Raw genomic sequence first — 24,572 nt, forward strand, 5'->3', positions numbered from 1 at the left:
TGTGCTCTTTCGGCATCTCTGCCACAGATGATCATCTATCCTCCTTTAAATAGCAGACAAGCCTCCGAACCCCACGTTCTGTGAAGAGTCGTGGGCGTCCAACCGTTTAGCGCCTAGTGGTAATTTCACTGTTCTTCTACATCTTTCCGTTGATGCTCACGACAGTAGCACGTGAACATTCGACCAGCTTCGCCCTTTTCGAGACACTCGTTCAAGGGCCCTGCGTAATAATAATCTGCCCTTTGTCAAAGTCGCTTATCTCAATGTATTTCCCCATGTGCAGCCCATATCTTCACTAGGGTGATCCCCCGGCCGTGTCTGCTCCACTTACATACTTTTGCTACCGCGTGAGGTGCACGCAACACCACCAGGCGGAATCTAACGTCGTAGTGGGTAGTGATCTTAAGGTTTTGGCTTATCAGAGTGTGATGTTGCTCTGAACAATGCGCCACATGTTACAGTTGTTATGCAAGTTGTTGCAATTACAAATAAAGATGTGTGCTGCAGCAGCTCGTACGCTGTCTAGAACTACAGGTGGGATGTATGTTAGTAACAATGGGAGCACAGAAGAAAATGGAGAGTGCAGACGATGATAGAAAATTAGTCAAAAATGCAAGCTACGGTGGGATTAAAAATGAGGAAGTATTAGCATATAAATATATGCTAAGAGTATTTTCCGGCCACAGGAGAAACTGTTGCCCTCTACATTTTCAATAAGAAAATCCTAATTTAGAATGTTTATCCAAAGAGAAGTATGTTAGCGGCAAGAAACAATCAATGCCTTCTCTGAGCGATAGCAATGGAGATACTATCGAAGAGAGGCCGGCCGGAGTGGCCGTGCGGTTCTAGGCGCTACAGTCTGGAACCGAGCGACCGCAACGGTCGCAGGTTCGAATCCTGCCTCGGGCATGGATGTATGTGATGTCCTTAGGTTAGTTAGGTTTAAGTAGTTCTACGTTCTAGGGGACTGATGACCTCAGAAGTTAAGTCGCATAGTGCTCAGAGCCATTTGAACCATTTTTGAACTATCGAAGAGAGTGCTGCCAAAGCAGAGTTACTAAACACAGGCTTCCGAAATGCCTTCACAAAAGAAGACGAAGTAAATATTCCAGTATTCGAATCGAGAACAGCTGCCAACATGAGTAACGTAGAAGTAAATATCCTCAGAGTAGTGAAGCAACTTAAATCACTTAATAAAAGCAAGTCTTCTGGTCCAGACTGTATACCAATCAGTATGCTGATGCATTAGCTCCATACTTAACAATCATATACAACCGTTCGCTCGACGAAAGATCGGTACCCAAAGACTGGAAAGCTGCACAGGTCACACCAATATTCAAGAAAGGTAGTAGGAGTAATCCACTAAATTACAGGCCCATATCGTTAACGTCGATATGCAGCAGGATTTTGGAACATATGTTGTGTTCGAACATTATGAATTACCTCGAAGAAAACTGTCTGTTGACACACAGTCAACATGGGTTTAGTAAACATCGTTCCTGTGAAACACAACTAGCTCTTTATTCACATGAAGTGTTGAGTGCTATTGACAAGAGATTTCAGATCGATTCCGTATTTCTGGATTTCCGGAAGGCTTTTGACACTGTACCACACAAGCGGCTCGTAGTGAAATTACGTGCTTATGGAATATCGTCTCAGTTATGTGATTGGATTTGTGATTTCCTGTCAGAGAGGTCACAGTTCGTAGAAACTGACGGAAAGTCATCGAGTAAAACAGAAGTGATTTCCGGTGTTCGCCAAGGTAGTGTTATAGGCCCTTTGCTGTTTCTTAACTATATAAACGATTTGGGAGACAATCTGAGCAGCCGTCTTAGCCTGTTTGCAGATGACGCTGTCGTTTATCGACTAATAAAGTCATCAGAAGATCAAAACAAACTGCAAAACGATTTAGAAAAGGAATCTGAATGATGCGAAAATCGGCAGTTGACCCCAAATAACGAAAAGTGTGAGGTCATCCAGATGAGAGCTAAAAGGAATTCGTTAAACTTCGGTTACGCGATAAATCAGTCTAATCCAAAAGTAGTAAATCCAACTAAATACCTAGGTAGTACAATTACGAGCAACTTAAATTGGAAGGAAAACATAGAAAATGTTCTGGAGAAGACTAATAAAAGACCGTTTTATTGGCAGAACACTTAGAAAATGTAACAGACCTACTAAGGAGACTGCCTACACTACACTTGTCCGTCCTCTTTTAGAATACTGCTGCGCGATGTGGGATCCTTACCAGATAGGGCTGATGGAGTACATCGAAAAATTTCAAAGAAAGGCAGCACGCTTTGTATTATCGCGAAATATGGGAGAGAGTATCACAGAAATGATACAGGATTTGGGCTGGACATCATTTAAAGAAAGGCGTTTTTCGTTGCGACGGAATCTTCTCACGATATTCCAATCACCATTTTTCTCCTCCGAATGCGAAAGTATTTTGTTGACACCGACCTACATAGAGAAGAACGATCACCACGATAAAATAAGGGAAATCAGAGCTCGTACGGAAAGATATATGTGTTCATTCTTTCCGGGCGCTATACGAGATTGGAATAATAGAGAATTGTGAAGGTGGTTTGACGAACCCTCTGCCAGGCACTTAAATGTGATTTGCAAAGTATCCATGTAGATGTAGATGTAGATATAGATGTAGTCATCTCAGTAGACACTAAGACTTTTGTGTTCAAATTTTCAGCGACTGTGCTGGTATGAATTACTTTGAATGACGTACAATGTTTGTTTTTGCAATGGAAGAGGTGATCTAGAAAACGATACCGTTCGGCGTGGAATGTATTAGCTGTTTTACTTATAATTAGATTTCCGCACGTACTAATAGGCGAACAGTGTATACTACGGAAGTGTTGGTCAGAATGTTTAGTGGGAACACTGCGTTTCAGTCGGACAGTGAACGACTGCTTATTTTAGGAAATTTTAGTTTTCGAGTGAGTCCTTTTTCAGATGAAAGCTTTTTTCCAATCTTGTTTTCCAGTAACTAGGTCCCATACCTGATACGCGATACCAGGAAGTCTGCAAAATACCCGTCTATGACTGCCATAACTGCTTCAGCGAATTCAAAGGTTTTTCTACAGTAAATTTCTTTACATGCGACAATAGGTTGAATGCAGGTGGTGTCAAATCTGGTGAATATGGTGGCTGTAGCAAGAATTTATGTTTCAGAACTATGAGTTTACTCATGGCCAAAAGCACCCCGATGAAACACGCTTTTATTGCTTTCACAACCCAGACCTCCACTCAAGTATTTTTTCACCCAGTTGTTGCATTGTATTCGCCTGTGGTCTAGGATTTAGGTGGAGTGGGGTTTGGGCTGGGTGCTGTGCAGATGTGGGCTTATTTACAAAAACATTCATCAACAACAAATATTATCCCAAAAACAAAAGATATGAATAGAATGTTAAACAATAAGGAGAACTCAGGAGGATGTTGCCCAAAGCTACTGCTTGCATTATTTGGGCGCCAGACAATATTACGATAAATAAAAAACATTTAAGGAATATCATAAATACCATTCCGTTTTTATTCAGCCCGTCACACATAGAGCACCAAGCAAAAACAACAAAATAGAAAACAGAATATTCATAATCTCTACCCGTAGAATGCTGCAATATGCCGACCATTTAGAACAGTATAATACATGAATAAAACCACAACAGAATCGGTCTCTACTCCCGAGGATCTCCACCAGCTACTTACTACTACTACAGACAACAAGGCTACCAACCTACCCACGCTATGAACAACAACAATAAAAAAATCATAACTTGTAGCTATGAACCATAATGGATACGTCCTCAGTAAGATTATAATACAGTATACAAAAATCTCTCTCTTTTGGCCAAACAGTAGCATGATCCCTCAGCATGTAATGAAACGCTTTGTAAGGCTCACTATTTTTCCATCATGGCTACTCTGTGTAACATTACAACTGTAATGAATACATGGTATTGAAAACACAGACATTATCCACCTCACTGGCCCATCCATACGCTACTCTAAATCTCACCCTTTGTCAACTGCCTGAGAATCACTGCAGGGCTCCAAAGCACACTACTAGTGCTTCGTATGTACAGTAATAACGAAACCATTCTAACCTGTGGCTGTGGTAGTCGTCTTCTTAGGCCACAGGGAAATGACGCTGATGTCCACAACAGCTCTGCTCCATAGACTGACGGCTCCACAGCAGACCAGATTCCAGCTGACTCCGCCTTTGCTGCTGGTCACAAACCAAATCACGGTTGTCTGTTACGCTCCGTGCCTCCAGCTTGGCACGAGAGACGCTGGCATCGAAGCCCTCTGGCTGAATGCGCTGCGAAAAATCCTCTAAAACCAAAGTTCAAAAGTGCCGCTGCGCGCGGCACCCCCCCCCCCCCAATCTATTGTTCTAACACTTGCTCTTCAACCAATAAGAAAATACATTTACAACCGCCGCGCGGGATTAGCCGAGCGGTCTCAGGCGCTGCAGTCATGGACTGTGCGGCTGGTCCCGACGGAGGTTCGAGTCCTCCCTCGGGTATGGGTGTGTGTGTTTGTCAAAAAAAAAAAAAAAAAAAAAAAAAAAAGGTTCAAATGGCTCTGAGCACTATGGGACTTAACTGCTGAGGTCATCAGTCCCCTAGAACTTAGAACTACTTAAACCTAAGTAACCTAAGGACATCACACACATCCATGCCCGAGGCAGGATTCGAACCTGCGACCGTAGCGGTCGCGCGGTTCCAGACTGTAGCGCCTAGAACCGCTCGGCCACTCTCGCCGGCTGTGTGTTTGTCCTTAGGATACTTTAGGTTAAGTAGTGTGTAAGCTTTGCGACTGATGACCTTAGCAGTTAAGTCCCATAAGATTTCACACACATTTGAACATTTACAACCAAGAAAACGCAGATCATAAACTTAACGTTAGATGATGTCGACTCCAGGTTTTTAGTATAGTTTCTACATCTCACTCACAGTTGTCACTTGGAGTAGAGAATCGGTTTATTTGTTTATTTCTACGGTTCAGACAAACAGATTTGTATGCTTCCATGCTTAGCATTAACGTATAGTGCGTAAGTACCTGAACTTTATTGCTAGAGAAGCTTAGTTACGTACTTCTTTCGGTACATATCCTCGTCATGTACGATCAACTTTCTGAATCATTGTATCCTTTATACTAACTTCCAATGGAGCTCTTTTCTACTTGGTGTTATATTATTTGGTAACCAGAAATTAATAAATTGCGATTGACTTTGTTTCAGAGTATAAGTAATGTACATTTTCAGAGAGCCGTTGCATAGTTCTTCGAAATGCGTTATTCACAGTTCCTTTTGTTTTGATTGCAAGATCTATGTTCAACAACTCCAGCTACAGCCACCGTTCTAGCCGTCGCAATTGTGTGGATGCCTTCCTGACGTTTGATGCCTTCCTCCAGGCGGCCACAAATATTTTCATTGTGGTTTAAATTCGATGTATTTGCGATTGTTGTCTTTTTATGTTCCTCATGCCACCCCACTAAAAATGTCACTTCAGAAAACCTGGCAAACAGTACTGCGGTATTCGCCACGAAGATGCATTAATGGCAAGAAATGGTTTCCTAGCTGCAAAACAACCGTTTTGATTCAAGGTACCAGTACATTTCATCAGAACCGTGGTGCCAGTCGGCGCACAATTAAAATGTTTTTTGGAAAACAAATTCTCCCCCCAGTTCGCGCCAATACATACACGCAGAACTGGAAGTCTTCCTGTGTTGAACTGGACAGTGTCTTCTGTCGTATACAGTCTGACAAGTGTACACGCCAAGCAGTTTCATTCAGAAACTCGCAGGAGTGAACAAGCAATGACGTATTGCAGCGATTTCTGCCTCACAGGAAGTGATTTTCAGCCGCCATGATCGTCTTAAGGCCGCAGTTCTAAAACGAGACCGGGATGTGTATAAATGCTGCTAAGTCAGTGGGACAGCCCCGAGATATCCCTGTAAAATACAGCACTTCTTTAACTGGAGCCGGCCGCGGTGGTCTCGCGGTTCTAGGCGCGCAGTCCGGAACCGTGCGACTGCTACGGTCGCAGGTTCGAATCCTCCCTCGGGCATGGATGTGTGTGATGTCCTTAGGTTAGTTAGGTTTAAGTAGTTCTAAGTTCTAGGGGACTGATAACCACAGCAGTTGAGTCCAATAGTGCTCAGAGCCATTTGAGCCATTTTTAACTGGAAGCGATTTGGTAAACCCTATTTTTTATTTAAAAAAATCTCTCCCTCTCTAATACACACACACACACACACACACATTTACAAAACAGTTGAATGCAGAAAACTGAGAGTGTTGGTAACACTTAGAAAACAAATGAAACTCTGTATTAAAAAGATGGCCGTTACAGTGATGTGTAACGTAAACAGTGAACTGAAAGTAAACTGTAAGATGTCCACCTGGTTGCCAGATTGAAAGAGCAGTTTGCTTGGATGCAATAAATTAGAAGTTACCTGGAAGTACCTTTCCATTTCTTAAAAAAAGTTAAGGAACTGTTTTTAAATCTATAATCTAGATGTGAAACCATAACCTATGTGTAAAAATGGACAAATCGTGTAATATTTCAGGACACCCAAGGAAGAGGTCTTGTAAAAAAGGCAAAACGCGCCTGGGTGCATAAACAAAAATAAAAATTTCGATGTTCAGCATGCAAAAAAAGGTATTTTCTTAGAAACAACTGCAATTCATCTAAAATTATTGTCTGATTTTGACACTCCATCTCTGCCACGTAAGTTACAAACGGAAAAGAAATAGCCACGGTAATGGTAGGACCTCTGTGAACTGTCTGAACCATTGTCTACAATTTCCAAGTAGTTTGCACCTCCCTGCCCCGTCCACTCCATCTAATTCCATGTCGTCTGCAAGCGTTTGAAGTTACACTCAGCTTCTACTCGTGTGGTGTCAAGTGTATGCTCTGTGTACAGGGTGAAAATTATTGAACTATAAAAAAACGTAAATGAGTTACAAACTACGGCGTGCACACACTTTATTCAATATGTAAACGTCACTACAGATTTCGGATTTAGGTTATGACGCGTTCGATTGCCTGCCATTGTTGGCGATAATGTGGCGCAGACGAATAGCGAAATTCTTCATGACCCGCTGATGTGTCGACAACCTCCTGAATGGCTGTTTTAATATCAGCAAAGGTTTTGGGGTTATTGCTGCACACCTTGTCTTTAATGTAGCCCCCAAAAAACGAGTCGCATGTGTTCAGATTCGAAGAATATGGCGGGCAATCGAGGCCCACGCCAGTGCCCTCTGGGTACTCCAGTGCCAGAATGCGGTCCACAAAGTGCTCCTCCAGGACATCAAACACTCTCCAGCTTCCATGGGGTCGAGCGCCGTCTTGCATGAACCACATCTTGTCGAAATCAGGGTCACTTTGTATAATGGGGATGAAATCTTCCAAAACCTTCACGTACCGTTCGGTAGGCACTGTGCCATCAAGGAAAATCGCACCGATTATTCTGAGACTGGACATTGCTCAGAACACAGTCACCGGTTGAGGGTGAAGAGACTTCACGATCGCGAAATGCGGAGTCTCAGTCCTTCCAAACACGACAATTTTGTTTATTGACGAACCCATCCAAATGAAAGTGCGCTTCGTCGCTAGACCAAATCGTATTCACATCAAAGTCCTATTGGTCAGTTCTGTCGACAAAAGTGTTGGCGAAACAGAACCGCTTTTCCATGGCTTGGGGCTTAATGGCTGATGGGTTGGAATTTTGTATGGAAAGAGATGCAGGTCTTCAACAACAACTTGTCGCAGTGTCTCGCAGTTGATTCCCACCTGTTGTGCAACTCGTCTAATCGATTTCCTGGGGCTGGTTTGAAACACAGCGCCCATCTTCTGGATGTTTTGAGGCGTTTTCATCCTTTTTGGATGACTGTCATTGTCGTGACAAACACTATCTGTTCTCTCTAACTTGCGAATCAAGTTCTTGATTGTTAACACACTTGGACCGGTTTTCTGCAGCTTGAACTCGGTCGCAAGCTTCCTTTACTCCGTAGTTGAGCTGTTGTAACTCGCATAGTAGGCTTTCACAAGCACTCTACGCTCTGGCGCGCTGTACCGTGACATTTTCAGGTGCGAATGTACAACAACAATGAGGCGCGTGCGCATGCGCATACTAATTCCCATCATACCCCGCGGCCAACCGTGCAGTTTGAACGTCCAACGCAAATCGTTCAGAAGTTATGACGATTTTATTTCATATAGTTCAATAATTCTCACCCTGCAGATGAAAAGCCATCCAGGTGAAATCTTAAACGAACATTGGTTAAACCACCCATTACTGGGTAGCCATTGTGCTTTACCAAGGAGAGGACAAAATAATACTAACACCGTGATATAGAAACCAGTTTATTTTATGATTTATTAGGAACGCTATAACGGTGTCTTTTCCTGTCCCTTGTAAAACAAGATCTTTCTGAGAGTTCTGCACTGCCAGTGTGTAAATGGTAGTTGTGGTGTTGTTTTTAGCCACAGGCATATCGTGCTTCGGAGACTTAATGATGGAAGCAACTGTCGCTACCAGCTCAGCACGTCCATCCGTTGGCATATCTGTCAGGAGCATATCTGTTACGAAAGCTTACAGAATTCAAGAATACTTCGCTAATTAAGATAGTGCAAAAAATTAAACATACTGATGGAGACAGGAGAGAAATGAAGATGCTCATTGCCTGTATTAAGAACACCACGGCACCGACGGTTATTTGTTGTTTTAAAATGCGGCAGAGGAACACAGTATCAAAGAAAATAATGCAACGGAAATTGCTATTCTGAAAACTCTTGTACATCAGGCGAATGGAGAGAAAAGTTTTTTATTTTGTTTTTAATATCACTCTTAAAGATTTTTTAAATGAGTTCATAATATGATATAAACTTACAATAGGATATAAAAAGCGTTACTTGCTACAGATACAAAATAATAATCAACATTTATATCTCGTTTGCTGCAGGAACTCTATCGAATTTACAGCGTGCTCTTCAGCTATATGTTTCATGTCCTTCATCACCGAACTGCAGTCTCACTTTGGTGAAGTTGGAGTACATCTTTTAGGAGAGACGGGCGTTTTCAATTATGCCCTTTATCCTGGAAATCTTGGTCGTCTTGGTGAACCGGTCTGACTTCTTAGAACCACGAATTGGTTTCTCTCCGTACATGTCCTACTCTCCCATCTCTGTGTGCATAGCCTCCTTCCCCTCCGTCTGTCCATCTCCTCCCTCCCCTCTCTGTCAGTATCCGCCTGAATGTTCAGTAGAGCATCGTGAAAAAATTTGAAGCAAATCCGTCAAGATCTTTTCGATATTTTTGATAACAACAGTTCACCTTTTTATATACGTAAAACTGTCAAACTGATTTTTTGCTATGAAAACGTAGGACAGAAACCTGCCAAACTGAACGCGATGTTTTTTATTTTCTTTTTCTCTTTAATACCAAAAATACCATTACTACCACAGTTATGAACACAAGGGGGAAAATATCAAGCAGATCGGTCGAGCTGTTTCACAATTGATTTAAGTTCTGACTTTACAGGTGGTTTTCCCAAAAATTTTCTTTCATACAAACCTTGTCTTGACTACAAGAAACACAACAAAAAATATCAACCATTTCGCCCAAACCGTTCTCAAGTGATGATCAGCCGTTCTCAGGTGATGATCTTTCATACATAAGGCAATTAATTTTTACACTATGTGATCAAAAGATTCTGGACACCTCCAAAAACATACGTTTTTCATATTAGGTGCATTGTGCTGCCACCTACTGCCAGGTACTCCATATCAGCGACCTCAGTAGTCATTAGACATCAAGAGAAAGCAGAATGGGGAGCTCCACGGAATTCACTTCGAACGTGGTAAGGTGATTGGGTGTCACTTGTGTCATACGTCTGTATGCGAGATTGCCACACTCCTACACATTGCATGGGGGCTTAATTAAAATATAATGCAAATATTGTTTAATTTTTCGTAGCTGTTTGTCCGATTACGAAGTCTCGTAACGGTTGGCCCTGACTAGTATTATTACGCAATCTGACTGCTTAGAACAATAACAAAGAATGAAATGGAAATTTTCATTAACACAATTAGTTAATTAAGTCCCCAGCAACTATAAAACCAACGAAACCAAAGCACAAGTATAACTGTTCTGTGTGTGGAAGTATGACTCAACGTACGCATCTGGCACGGTTCTTCTTCAATAACACAAGAAATTTTAAATATCATTTGTACTGAATTAATTAAAGAAAATAAAAATACCATAATTACTCAAGAGAACCACAATTACACTCTAATCCAAGAACACAAGCCAGATGCTTTGTTGACTGAACCTGTAATGACGCATTATTTAAAACATGGAAATAATGAAAAATAAATCAAGTTTCGTTACCTTCGTATATTGACCAAAATCACTCTAATCATTACAATATATCTCCACACCGACTCGCTATTACCACATCTCAACAAGAACTTTTCAGTATCACATCTCAGCAAGCACTCCCTACTAGCACATCTCAACACGAACTGACTACTACGAGTCCTCGACAAGCACACTGCCCACTACGACATCTCAAGAATCACTGCCAGTGGAGGCGGCGGAACAATGCTCTCTAGCGATCTCTGGCGCTGTAGCTCAGTGTAGCCACCTTTCATATGCCCTTCCTCCACGGCTAGAATTTGATGGTATTTTTGCCAGCATTGGTGGTGAAAATACCACCAAATTCGTCAAAAAAAATACAGACAAAAATAAAAGATAATATTAATACGTAAATATCATATAACTAGATAAAATTTTGGCTTTGCACTGACCTTTCAATAACCTAATATATAGAATACAGTAAGCAATACAAATTCTTTCATACATGTGACTTTACATAATAGTTTACACAAGTATTATGTGGTTAAACAGTTCAATCAATAGCGTCAGCAATGACGAATATGTGCAGTAAGAGTCTCATAACTTTTCACAAACAGTAATACACAAAAAATCAGTTTATACAAATATTCACATAAACTCTTTCCATAGCTCAAGAAACAAGTAGTTGACAGTTCCAGCAATAGCACCCAGCAATGGTCAACAGGTGCAAAAACCAACAAGTGACATTTTTTCAGTAGAAACAGTCCATCAGTGGCACCCAGTAATGTTGAATAGGTGCAGACACCAACAAGTAACATCATTTCGGTAGAAGCAGTCCATCAGTGGCACCCAGCAATGTTGAGCAGGTGCAGACACCAACAAGTGACATCATTTCAGTAGAAGCAGTCCATCAGTGGCACCCAGTAATGTTGAATAGGTGCAGACACCAACAAGTAACACCATTTCAGTATAAGCAGTTCCATTAGTTGCACCAGCAATGTTGAGCAGGTGCACACAGCAACAGGTGACATCTTTTCAGTAGAAGCAGTCCACCAGTGGCACCCAGCAATGTTGAGCAGGTGCCGACACCAACAAGTGACATCATTTCGGTAGAAGCAGTCCATCAGTGGCACCCAGCAATGTTGAGCAGGTGCAGACATCAACAAGTAACACCGTTTCAGTATAAGCAGTTCCATCAGTGGCACCAGCAATGTTGAACAGGTGCAGATATCAACAAGTGACATCTTTTCAGTAGAAGCAGTCCATCAGTGGCACCCAGTAATGTTGAATAGGTGCAGACACCAACAAGTAACACCATTTCAGTATAAGCAGTTCCATCAGTGGCACCTGCAATGTTGAACAGGTGCAGATATCAACAGGTGACATCTTTTCAGTAGCAGTAGTCCATCAGTGGCACCCAGTAATGTTGAATAGGTGCAGACACCAACAAGTAACACCATTTCAGTATAAGCAGTTCCATTAGTGGCACCAGCAATGTTGAACAGGTGCAGACCGCAGTCCATAATATTCACTTTCACTAATCACACTGTTCATCAGCAGAAATTAAACATGACTAAATGTCACACATCATGTTGAAAAGTGCAGCACCATCACTAATCAGACAGTTCAGGCATGAAAAATCGTTTGAATACACATACAATGCTTTTACACTAAACATACAAATCATAACAAACACACAAACGATATCAGATAATTGTCCTATTAACTATTACAATACACAAATACCAGTAAACCTATAATATTTATGGGTGTCAGTGCAAGCCACAACAAACAAGTAAAATAATATTTAGGAGATAGGTTGGGATCACTTCTCTGGGATTATAAAAGGAAAACACACAAAACACACTCACTCATCTTTCATCCACATTAGTGCTACTTTGTAATTGAATAGTGTTAACTGTGTAAATGCAATTCTGTCAAAATTTTATGTTCATCATGTGTATCAAGTAGTAGTGGCAGCAATGTATAACAGTCAATAATAGTTAGTCAACGTCATAGTCATCATGTCAAGACCAATGTTTGCCAAGCCAGATCAAAATGTACGGTTGCTGAACAACTGTCAGTGAGCCAAGATATGCAAATACTTCCTCTCTTCAAAAAAAATATATACTGCTTAGTGATTTAACAAAGTGTGTGTGTAGACAATCTTCCTTCTACTTGAGTGTTCTAGTCTGCCATCTTTATCCTCCTTGTTCCATATAGACCAACAAAAAAAAAAAAATATGCTCCTCACTTACTTCACCTCTTATCCACCAAAACTCCAATAATCATCAGCATCACATAATCTCAATACTTCAATAATACCTCTTCAATACGTCGATCATCAATATCATTTACCTTACCTCTTGTCCACGAAAACTCCAATAATCATCAGCTTCACATAATCTCAATACCTCAATCATACCTCTTCAATACGTCGATATATATAACCTCATTGCCAATATCATTTCACTTCCATAACAACTCTTTCCTCTAGTCAGTCTCCTCGAACAAGTGCAGACAAAATCCTAATGCAAACCTCAATTCATCATCTCATACAATCCGAAGACACAATGTCAACACACAACCTCTCGTGTAATCCATCTGATCCAAATCTGCTACTCAATATAAATTATAACATACATTTTGTTTACCTTGTCCATCATTAAATAAAAGAAATGCGTACATGACCTCTAACAGACTTTTTCGAATAACTCTCATTAATTAATTACGATTACGGAGTGTGAATGATCATAATATTTCACAGTGTGTACACCACTTCAAGAATCATGGCAGAAGCAAACATGTGGAGTATTTCTTGTGTCAAGTGTCACTTCCTATTTCAATTACTCACGAAAAATGCAGTGTAATAACTGTCGATGGTCTAAACTAGTGTTGGTATGTCATGTCGTTAGCTTCCTTCCTATTAGCATAAATTTATACAGCTTCCATAAAACCTCCAGCTCATGTGACTTCTATGCAGTTTCTTGTACCAATGTCGTTCGTAGAATTATAACAGTTCATTTTCTTATCTTAAAAATATAAGGCACTGAGCGTAAGCAAAACATGCAATAGCGAGTAAATATACCAGTAGAGAACAGAATGTCAACAAGTGGATGCAGCACAATCCCTACAACGAGGCTCTGCCAAGCAAACAATCTATAATTAATACCACAGTGTAACCTAAACTCTATGTTCGTACACAGTATATCAGCATTTCTATATTCTAAATTAAAGAGTAGTTATGACAACAAAACAGAAATGTGTAAATATGCAATCCATACGCAAGGCAGCAAATATGTTATCTAACATAATAAGCAGGTCATTAGCATCATATCAGCATAAGCAAATAAATGTTCATACGTAACCTTAATAAGTAAATATGAAGGCGCAAGCAGATAAATCACAAAGTATATCTTACATACATAACCACAGTCAGCACAATTAATCAGTTGTCAATTACAATTTAAAAAATAAGCACAGCAGGCACATAAAAGAAAAATATGACATCAGTGAAAAAGCAGTGCAGCCAAGCGATGCATAATATATACAAATAACAAGCCTGTTCATTAATCAATAATTGTCAAAATCAGCAAATGTACACAAGCGCGTCGCTTCACAAGTAAATTCATAGAACATGAAATTAGCACAAGGTATGAATCACGTAATCGCGAGCAGCAAATTACATCTAAAATACGTACCTAAGTGGAATTATATTACCTGAAAAATAAACTCAATTAATCATTACCTTTTTAGTTTATTACTTTTTTTCTTCTAAATTACATTCTTCCTGAAATTTTCTCCATAGTAAGTCGTCTTAACGTCGGACATGCACAGAATTTACCTGAAGGTCTTAAATATTTTACACAACCGTATCCTGAAAAATACTGAACGTTAATAACATAATTTATAAAGTCACCATAGCTTTATACAGAATTTAGTCGGAGAAATTAGACTGTGTATTTGTTTATGTCTGTCAGTGCATTCGCACTGAGCGCTCGATCAGCTGTAGGCGCGTGACGTAGGAAGTGATTGTTTGCGGTCAACGACTGCCTTGTGCGGCGCGCAGACTTCACTGTTGCTTTGAGTATCTGCCGCCGCCGGAACACGGCGCGGTATCCTTGCATTCTCCACCTGTTTACGTATAACTGTTGGTTTCTCAAAAGTATGTCATTCCACAAAAATTTTTACGTTCGATATATGATGTATTCCCTTAGAGCGCCGAGATTTAAGAGTTTCTACTTCAACAGTGTTATCATGAATGATTTTGCGGACTCTATATGGACCGTTATAAAGCAGAAAAAATTTACGACATAAGCCTTTTCCTTTATGAGACAAACGATGAGACTTAATTAACACCTTCTGACCAACTGACAAAATTTTTAAACGACCAGGACGTTTCGCTGATTTCTCTCTTCTAGCAGCCGCAGATGCAATATTTTGTAGAGCCAGGTTGACAACTTCAGAATGCCGCAGTTTCCGTGAAGGCGGAAAAGGAACGATTTCAGAAATGCGATTTGTTGGTACTTTATTTTTTAATATCAATAGAGGCGGTAAAGAAGTTGAGTCATTTGGAAGTTCATTCAGAATGTTTTGAAAAATATGAAGATACTGATCCCAAGTTCTGTGATTCTGATGACAATAAAGACGGCACAATTTATTGATTTCCTTCATCCATCTTTCTGAAGCATTAGATTGAGGGTGAAAAAGTGAAATAAAAATTGGTTTAATCTTACGACGCCGTAGAGTACAAAGCCAAATTTTAGAGCGAAACTGTGATCCATTATCTGATATAACCTTATCAACATGACCCACTTCTTTAAGAAAATGTTTGATGAAAGCGTTAGATACTGAACGAGCTGTTGCTTTGCGTAAAGGTGTAAAACACACATATTTTGATGTTAATTCCACTGCTACGAAAATGTACGCAAAACCATTAGTAGAACGAACCACTGGACCGAACAAATCGACTGCAGCCATGTCCTTTAATTTCGCTGGAATGATAGGAAACAACGGTGCTATGTGAGAAACAGTTGGCGGCTTAGCCTGTTGACATAATTTGCATTTGGCAAGAACAGATCGAATACGTTTTTCTATATTACTGAAGTAACAATTTTCTCGTAATTTATGAAAGCATTTTCTGGGACCAAAGAGCGCATAACTGAAATGTGTAAACGAGGTGTGGCCAAATCATCCAATCTAACAAAGCGTCTAAGAAAATTACAGACACCAAGGAAACTACGAACAGCACGTTTTGTGGAAGGAACAGCATAATTGCGAATAGCGTCTAGTTTCTCTGGATCAGGGAGAATACCTTCTGTAGAAATAATGTGACCGAGAAATTTCACCTGAGAACGACCAAATTTAGATTTTTCGAAGTTCACTGTAATGCCAACTCTTGCAAAAATACGTAATAATGAATCCAAAATTTTGTTATGCTCACTCCAAGAACGTTTAGCAATAAGAATATCGTCAACATAAGAAGTAATATTGTCACGAAGATAAACAGGTAAAATTTCGTTTAAACTACGAATTAATGCTGCAGAAAATATAGTAAGTCAAAACGGTAATTTCCAAACACTTTTGGGTAAAACAGTCAAATCCGGTTAATCTTTACCTACTGTCTAGGTAGATGGATAGTAGAAGAGTTGTTTTTATAGATGCAAAGAATAGTGAAAGAGTGGGCAGCGGTGCAGAAAACTAAAAGGGAAATAGCACCACTACAGCTCGGGGCCCTGTGAACGCTACGGCACATATTCACTTAGTATAGTGAATCCCCTGAGGACATTAATAGCTGCACATAAATTTCAGTTTGTGACTTAGTGGCAAATTTGGCGGGAGTGCATACATAAATTGGTCTAACCATGCACATGGATGTATGTCATTCTTAGAATTGCGGAAGATCTTAAATTTCCGAACAGTCAAAAAGTGTTTATAGTCAAAGTTTTCGCCTCGTGGCGACAAAGACCTACCGCGTCTGTCCCAGTTTGAATGTCGATTATTGTCAAGTTCGCGCGCCTGGCGCTCTCTTGTTGCGTCCCGTAAATGAAACAAATTATCTTCTTCAAAGCCCTCTGCTATCTGTGATTCTAAATTTCTTCTGCTGTCTTTTCCTACGATTTCGCCTTCAATTTGTTTGACTTGCTTTCGTAATGCCTGCCTCAACTTCCCTTTTAACGCGTTCATTAAATTTTCCCTGATTTTCAACATGCTTATTTATGTTCTGGTACTCTTCGGTTTCTGCAAATGGTAATGGAGCTGTATCATCTGAATCTCTGTCCCCATGTAAACTAAGATTTGTCAATTTATCTGAAATCTCCTCAACTCTTTCCGATAAGTCACCTATTTTTTCTTTCTGTTTACCTACGTCTTCCGTAAGTGTCGCGACTCGGGTTTCAGTGTTGTCACATTTGGTAGTTAACTGTTCATATTGTTGTGTTAGATTATTTATTCTGTCATTTGGTACGGATTCCTCGATTCTCTCAAATATCTCTTCCTTATCGTGTGCACATTGTAAATTTAGCTCTGAAAATTTTTGTACTATCACGCGATCTCTTTCTTCCTGTTCTCTATCCTGTTCCCTTTGTCTAATCTCTACTGCAATTAATCTATTATTGTGAGAATTCAAAATCGGTTGTACTTCCTCTCTAATTTCTTTCTTTAATTCATCTTTCATGTTTTTGAAACATGTCCCTATTCGTGAATCTAATCGTGTTTCCATTGTTCCTATCTCAGTTTTTAATTCAGATCCTAACTGTGATCCCAGTGAGTCAAACCGTGTTTCCATTGTTCCCCTATCTGTTTCTAATTCAGATCGTAACTGTGATCCCATTCTTCCCATCTCTGTTTTTAATTCAGATCTCAAAGTTCCCATCTCAGTTTTAATTGTTCCTATTTGTGATCCCAAATTTAATATTGCACTCATCAACTGCTCCGTACTAACTTGTTCGAAATTCTTTTCGCCCCTCACATTTCCCGCAAAACCAGTTTCCTTCGTCATAGCTGTAAAGCTATCTGTGTTCGATACTATTCCAGAATCTTCTATCGTTAATCTCGTATTCTGTGAATTTTCTGATTGAGAAAAATTTTGAAAGGGTTCTGGACTATTTTCCTTGCTTATTAAATTGTTTTCAACTTCATTATTTATCGTACTGTTGTCCTGTGTTGGCGAGTTCGCCATGTCAACAATTTCGTCATTCTGACTATCCATCATTTTTGCCTTTTTCATCGATCGCGTAATCATTTACAAAACATACAAAACTCGTCACAGTACGAAAATTACACACAATGACTCTTTATAATCAACAATACCATTCACTCGAAATGTTTCCCTCAAACACGATTAACGAACAATTGAAATAATTGCGCTAAATCGTCAACGCGTATGCAAGACAACAAATCAAATTCAGAGAAAAAATAGCATTATAAGAATGACAATTACCAAATCTACACATGCAAAATAGACTATAATTACTAAACTACAAATTACTACAACAATACTACTGTCTACTATTTTTACAGTCAGAAGATTCCAAGGGACGATCCGAAGCAGCGGTCGCCACGTGCATGGGGGCTTAATTATAAAAGATGAAATGAAAATAATTTTAATTTTTGCTTTAGTAGCTGTTTGTCCGATTACGCAATGTCTCGTAAACGGTTGGCCCTGACTAGTATTATTACGCAATCTGACTGCTTAGAACAATAACAAAGAATGAAATGGAAATTTTCATTAACACAATTAGTTAATTAAGTCCCCAGCAACTATAAAACCAACGAAACCAAAGCACAAGTATAACTGTTCTGTGTGTGGAAGTATGACTCAACGTACGCATCTGGCACGGTTCTTCTTCAATAACACAAGAAATTTTAAATATCATTTGTACTGAATTAATTAAAGAAAATAAAAATACCATAATTACTCAAGAGAACCACAATTACACTCTAATCCAAGAACACAAGCCAGATGCTTTGTTGACTGAACCTGTAATGACGCATTATTTAAAACATGGAAATAATGAAAAATAAATCAAGTTTCGTTACCTTCATATATTGACCAAAATCACTCTAATCATTACAATATATCTCCACACCGACTCGCTATTACCACATCTCAACAAGAACTTTTCAGTATCACATCTCAGCAAGCACTCCCTACTAGCACATCTCAACACGAACTGACTACTACGAGTCCTCGACAAGCACACTGCCCACTACGACATCTCAAGAATCACTGCCAGTGGAGGCGGCGGAACAATGCTCTCTAGCGATCTCTGGCGCTGTAGCTCAGTGTAGCCACCTTTCAACATCCCTAGGCCCACTGTCTCCAATGTGATAGTCAAGTGGAAGCGTGAAGGGACACGTACAGCACAAAAGCGTAGAAGCCGACCTCTTCTGTTGACTGACAGACACCGCCGACAGCTGAAGAGGGTCGTAATGTGCAATAGACAGACGTCTATCCAGATCATCACACAGGAATTCTAAACTGCGTCAGGATCCACTGCAAGTACTTTGACAGGTAGGCGCGAGGTGAGAAAACTTGGATTTCATTGTCGAGCGGCTGCTCATAACCTCACATGACGCCGGTAAATGACAAATGACGCCTCGCTTGGTGTAAGGAGCGTAAACACTGGACGAAAGAACAGTGAGAAAACGTTTTGTGGAGTGGAGAATCACGGTACACAATGTGGCGATCCGATGGCAAGGTGTGGGTATGGCGAATGCCCGGTGAACGTCATCTGCCAGCTTCTGTGGTGCCAATAGTAAAATTCGGGGGCGTGCACCCCTTGATTTTTTGCGTGGCACTATCACAGCATAGGCCTACATTGATGTTTTAAGCACCTTCTCGCTTCCCACTGTTGAAGAGCAATTCTGGGATGGCGATTGCATCTTTCAACACGACCGAGCACCTATTCATAATGCACGACCTGTGGCGGTGTGGTTACACGACAATATCATCCCTGTAATGGACTGGCCGGCACAGAGTACTGACCTGAATCCTATAGAGCTCCTTTGGGATGTTTTGGAACGCCGACTTCGTGCCAGGTCTCACCGACCGACATCGATACCGCTCCTCAGTGCAGCACTCCGTGAAAAATGGGCTGCCATTGCCCAAGAAACCTTCCAGCACCTGATTGAACGTATGCCTGCGAGAATGTAAGCTGTCATCAAGGCTTAAGGGTCGGTCAGCACCATATTCAATTCCAGCATTACCGATGGAAGGCACCATTAACTTGTAAGTCATTTTCAGCCAGGTGTCCGGATACTTTTGATCAGATAGGGTATTTTGTGTAGATTAATACACAGTCGCGTTTTCTAGATGTGTCTGTCATGGGAAAGCTTAATCTGACAAGGGGAGGCCACGACGTTTGGAACGTGGATTTGCAGCTAACTCCGTACACTCGTAGTACTCCATGAGGACAACAAAATGTGTAAGCAGTAGCGCGAACTCCTCAAACGTTATTGAGAAAATCGCAAGATAATTTCGGTCGTCAGATATATACACGTGCGTGGCCATTTTTACCATGAAGCTGCGGCAGCCGAGTGGTTAGCGTTCAAACCCCGTAATCGCTGGATCAATGAATCGAGTCCCGTTCGTCAGTTTTATTTTATTTTCAACACAGTCATTTTCTTTACTATTTATATTACAATTGATATAATGGGAAAAGACGTGTAATCGGATGACCTTTTATTAAATTTGCAAATGTTATTTGGCAGTCTACAAATTTTTGCTATCACAAATAATATAATATCCAAAACTTGATGTTTTCCATGTTTTGACGAAAAATACCATCCTGTAACTTGTACTCGTAATGTCGAAAGCGACGATTAATTGTACCTCTTTCGAAAGCCGCGTGTGCCTGTCAAAACTTGCAGGTAACAGGTAGTTTCGGGCTCCTTCCAGATATAAGGGATTTCTCAAGTCACGGACAAGCATACATTTTCAGTATCAAAAAAATGGTTCAAATGGCTCTGAGCACTATGGGACTCAACATCTTAGGTCATAAGTCCCCTAGAACTTAGAACTACTTAAACCTAACTAACCTAAGGACATCACACACACCCATGCCCGAGGCAGGATTCAAACCTGCGACCGTAGCAGTCCCGCGGTTCCGGACTGCAGCGCCAGAACCGCTAGACCACCGCGGCCGGCTTTTCAGTATCACTTTATGCGTTTGGTCGTTCACTAGTCGATAGTTATGAATATTATATTATTTGTGACAATAAAAATTCGTAGACAGCCAAATAACATTGTAAATTTAATAAATTGCAATACAAATAGAAAAGAAAATGACTGTGTTGAAAATAAAATAAAACTGACGAACGGGACTCGATTCATTGATCCAGCGATTACGGGGTTTGAACGCTAACCACTCGGCTGCCGCAGCTTCATTGTAAAAATGGCCACGCGCGGGTATATATTTGACGACCGAAATTATCTTGCGATTTTCTCAATAACGCTTGAGAAGTAGGCGCTACTGCTTACACATTTTGTTGTCTACATCTACATTCATACTCCGCAAGCCACCTGACGGTGTGTGGCGGAGGGTACCTTGAGTACCTCTATCGGTTCTCCCTTCTATTCCAGTCTCGTATTGTTCGTGGAAGGAAGGATTGTCGGTATGCCTCTGTGTGGGCTCTAATCTCTCTGATTTTATCCTCATGGTCTCGTCGCGAGATATACGTAGGAGGGGTCAATATACTGCTTGACTCCTTGGTGAAGGTATGTTCTCGAAACTTCAACAAAAGCCCGTACCGAGCTACTGAGCGTCTCTCCTGCAGATTCTTCCACTGGAGTTTATCTATCATCTCCGAAACGCTTTCGCGATGACTAAATGATCCTGTAACGAAGCGCGCTGCTCTCCGTATGATCTTCTCTATCTCTTCTATCAACCGTATCTGGTACGGATCCCACACTGCTGAGCAGTATTCAAGCAGTGGGCGAACAAGCGTACTGTAATCTACTTCGTTTGTTTTCGGATTGCATTTCCTTAGGATTCTTCCAATGAATCTCAGTCTGGCACCTGCTTTACCGACGATCAACTTTATATGATCATTCCATTTTAAATCACTCCTAATGCGTACTCCCAGATAATTTATGGAATTAACTGCTTCCAGTTGCTGACCTACTATATTGTAGCTAAATGATATGGGATCTTTCTTTCTATGTATTCGCAGCAAATTACACTTGTCTACATCGAGATTCAATTGCCATTCCCTGCACCATGCGTCAATTCGCTGCAGATCCTCCTGCATTTCACTACAATTTTCCAATGTTACAACCTCTCGATATACCACAGCATCATCCGCAAAAAGCCTCAGTGAACTTCCCATGTTATCCACAAGTTCATTTATGTATATTGCGAATAGTAACGGTCCTACGACACTCCCGTGCGGCACACCTGAAATCACTCTTAGTTCGGAAGACTTCTCTCCATTGAGAATGCCATGCTGCGTTCTGTTATCCAGGAACTCTTCAATCCAATCACACAATTGGTATGATAGTCCATATGCTCTTACTTTGTCCATTAAACGACTGTGGGGAACTCCTCATGGAGTACTACGAGTGTACGAAGTTTCTAGTAAATCCGCGTTCCAAACGTCGTGGCCTCCCCTTGTGAGTGGACCGTAATTTCCATCCAAATGGCTCGGAGGCAGCTTGTAACGCATCGGCCACCAGTCTGGTCTGGATGGACGAGACGGGCGTTGATGCAAGTGTGACCTGTGGGCGCCGCGGCTGTTCGCGGGTTCCGCCGCCGCCGCCGCTGCCGCCGCCGCCTGTCGCCCCCCGCCACTGCCACTGCCGGCTGCCTGGCTGCGGCCCTCTGTGCTGTCTGGGAACGCGGCGCGTCAGTCGAGGGCCAAGGCTGGTGGGCGCCACTTCTGCCACGTCACGCAGCCAGGCAGCCAGGCAGCCAGCACGGAACAGCCCGGCAAGCAGCGCGCCGCCCCACACCTCAAGCAGCCACTCCGCGCCTCTGGTGTAAGTGCCGAGGGCGCGCTCAGCAGCGTCGAGAGTGCTCCGTCCGGCGCACCGACTTCTACGTAAATTTACTCAGTGTCGTCCAATGATAGTCGCTCCCGATCTCTCTTCCCTCCCTTCGCACTTCTGCTCGAAGTTCGTTTTGTTGTTTTCGTGAATTGTGTCCGCTAATCTTCTCTTTTGCAACTCATTAGACGTAAGTGTTGTGAGAAAGTGTCATGCTCAGTTCCAAATGATTTGATATTCCATCCTCTATTGGTGTTGTGACATTCATCTGATGCTTTGTACAACTTCTGTCTTTTCTTTGTGTTTGTCAAAAACATCAAACTGCTGCTTTGTTGACAAACTACCTGTTGGCTTGTGTCTCGGGTTCTTCGGCCGACGTCTGTTTGATGACTTTTCTGACGTTTCGCCAGTACGAATGATTGGCGTTGTCAAAGCTTCACCTTCCATTGCTGGTGGTGGACTTGAGGGTGAAGCTTTGACAATGCCAGCCACTTGTACTGGCGAAACGTCAGAAAAATCATTTAAAAATTTGAAAATTTGCGCTACGGTCGCAGGTTCGAATCCTGTTAAGTCCCATAGTGCTCAGAGCCATTTGAAACATTTAAGATCTCATGGGACCAAACTGCTTAGGTCATCGGTCTCCTCATGCACAGTGCGGCTGGTCCCGGCAGAGGTTCGAGTCCTCCCTCAGGCATGGGTGTCTGTGTTAGTCCTTAGGATATTTAGGTTAATTAGTGTGTAAGCTTAGGGATTGATGACCTTAGCAATTAAGTCCCATAAGATTTCACACACATTTGAATATTTTCATCGGTCCCTAAGCTTACACACTACTTAATCTAACTTAAACTAACTTACGCTATGGACAACACACACACCCACGCCCGAGGGAGGACTCGAACCTCCGACGGGGGTAGCCTGAGAACTCGCGGCTACCCCGCGCAGCAGAAAAATCATCAAACAAATGCCAGCTGAAGAGCCCGAGACAGAAGCCAACAAGTAGTTTGTCAACAAGTGGCCACGAAAGCCTTAACAGTTTTGTGTTGCTTAGTTATTCGCATATTCCATGATTGCTTTGAATTGCTACAGATATATAGCTATGCAGTGCAAAATTCCAAACATTTTACAAAAAAAATGCATATCCTCTTCCTTTAGACAAAGCTCCTTCTTTTATTTTCTTCATCATAGTATCTTATGACAGCAAACCTTTATTCGCATTCTTTTTTTCCACCGTTTTTTCTTTTCTGTTGTTTAGCTTAATGTAATGTCGTACCCACTTCTATCTTCTTTAGTAGTCCATCTGGTGACACCAAACCTGTATAGGTATGATCTTTTCGACTATTTTTTCTATTGTTTCGCCTAATGTAAGTTCGTATCTCACTGCTGCCGTGTATCTAAAAAATGACACAATTAATAAATAATAGTATTCATTATATTACCTGTAGACGGATGCCGGTAATCAACGTCTGAAGTCACCTCTAACCATTTATATGAATGCAACAAATGTTCTCCTTATACCTTCTTTATCTAAGTATGGGACACTCCAGTGTTTTTCTACTGTTTACCTTCGTGTACGGTCGTATCTCACTGCCTTGTACATAAAAAAGAAATATATTTAAATATGAATATCCAGTGTGATTTTTGTGATCAGGTTTGCCCGCATCTCGTGGCCGTGCGGTAGCGTTCTCGCTTCCCACGCCCGGGTTCCCGGGTTCGATTCCCGACGGGGTCAGGGATTTTCTCTGCCTCGTGATGGCTGGGTGTTGTGTGCTGTCCTTAGGTTAGTTAGGTTTAAGTAGTTCTAAGTTCTAGGGGACTGATGACCATAGATGTTAAGTCCCATAGTGCTCAGAGCCATTTGAACCATTTTTGTGATCAGGTCATGACTAGCATACATCCCGTGAGCAATGTGTGTGAACAGTCATTTCCTACCGCTTTCATGAGTTATTTATGTTTATATTAAAAATACACGTTGCTGCATTTACTTTGTGTTTAAATTTACCAAGTGAAAGAGCTGTCTACGGAAGTACCCGAATATTTTTAATGTTCATGTTATTGTGCCCTTCCTTCTCTCTTTGTGTAGAACAGTTTTCAAAATTAGAGGCGTTTTTGTAAGCATAGGCTGCTGTGGCCGTTGTCACTGTCAACAAAATTCTCCAGAACATGTTACTGCATTGTCAATATGTAAAATTCTCCAACATACCGG

The 24,572-nt window shown here is 41.2% G+C and overlaps 1 protein-coding gene across 2 annotated transcripts in view; it reads left to right on the forward strand.

Annotated features, from left to right (window-relative positions):
* The window catches only part of LOC126245547 (calcium release-activated calcium channel protein 1-like), a 537,065-nt gene that overhangs the window by 267,988 nt on the left and 244,505 nt on the right, over window positions 1-24,572 (forward strand). Inside the window, exon 1 of one of the 2 annotated variants that reach the window (XM_049948329.1) lies at window positions 22,287-22,363. The exons of the other annotated variant lie outside the window; for it this stretch is intronic. The gene's annotated coding sequence lies outside the window, so the exon portion shown is untranslated. Of the gene's footprint in view, window positions 1-22,286; window positions 22,364-24,572 lie in introns of those variants that run through there. 2 annotated transcript variants of the gene reach the window in all.

Source organism: Schistocerca nitens, chromosome 1 (assembly GCF_023898315.1).
Source record: "Schistocerca nitens isolate TAMUIC-IGC-003100 chromosome 1, iqSchNite1.1, whole genome shotgun sequence".
Taxonomy (NCBI): Eukaryota; Metazoa; Arthropoda; class Insecta; order Orthoptera; family Acrididae; genus Schistocerca; species Schistocerca nitens.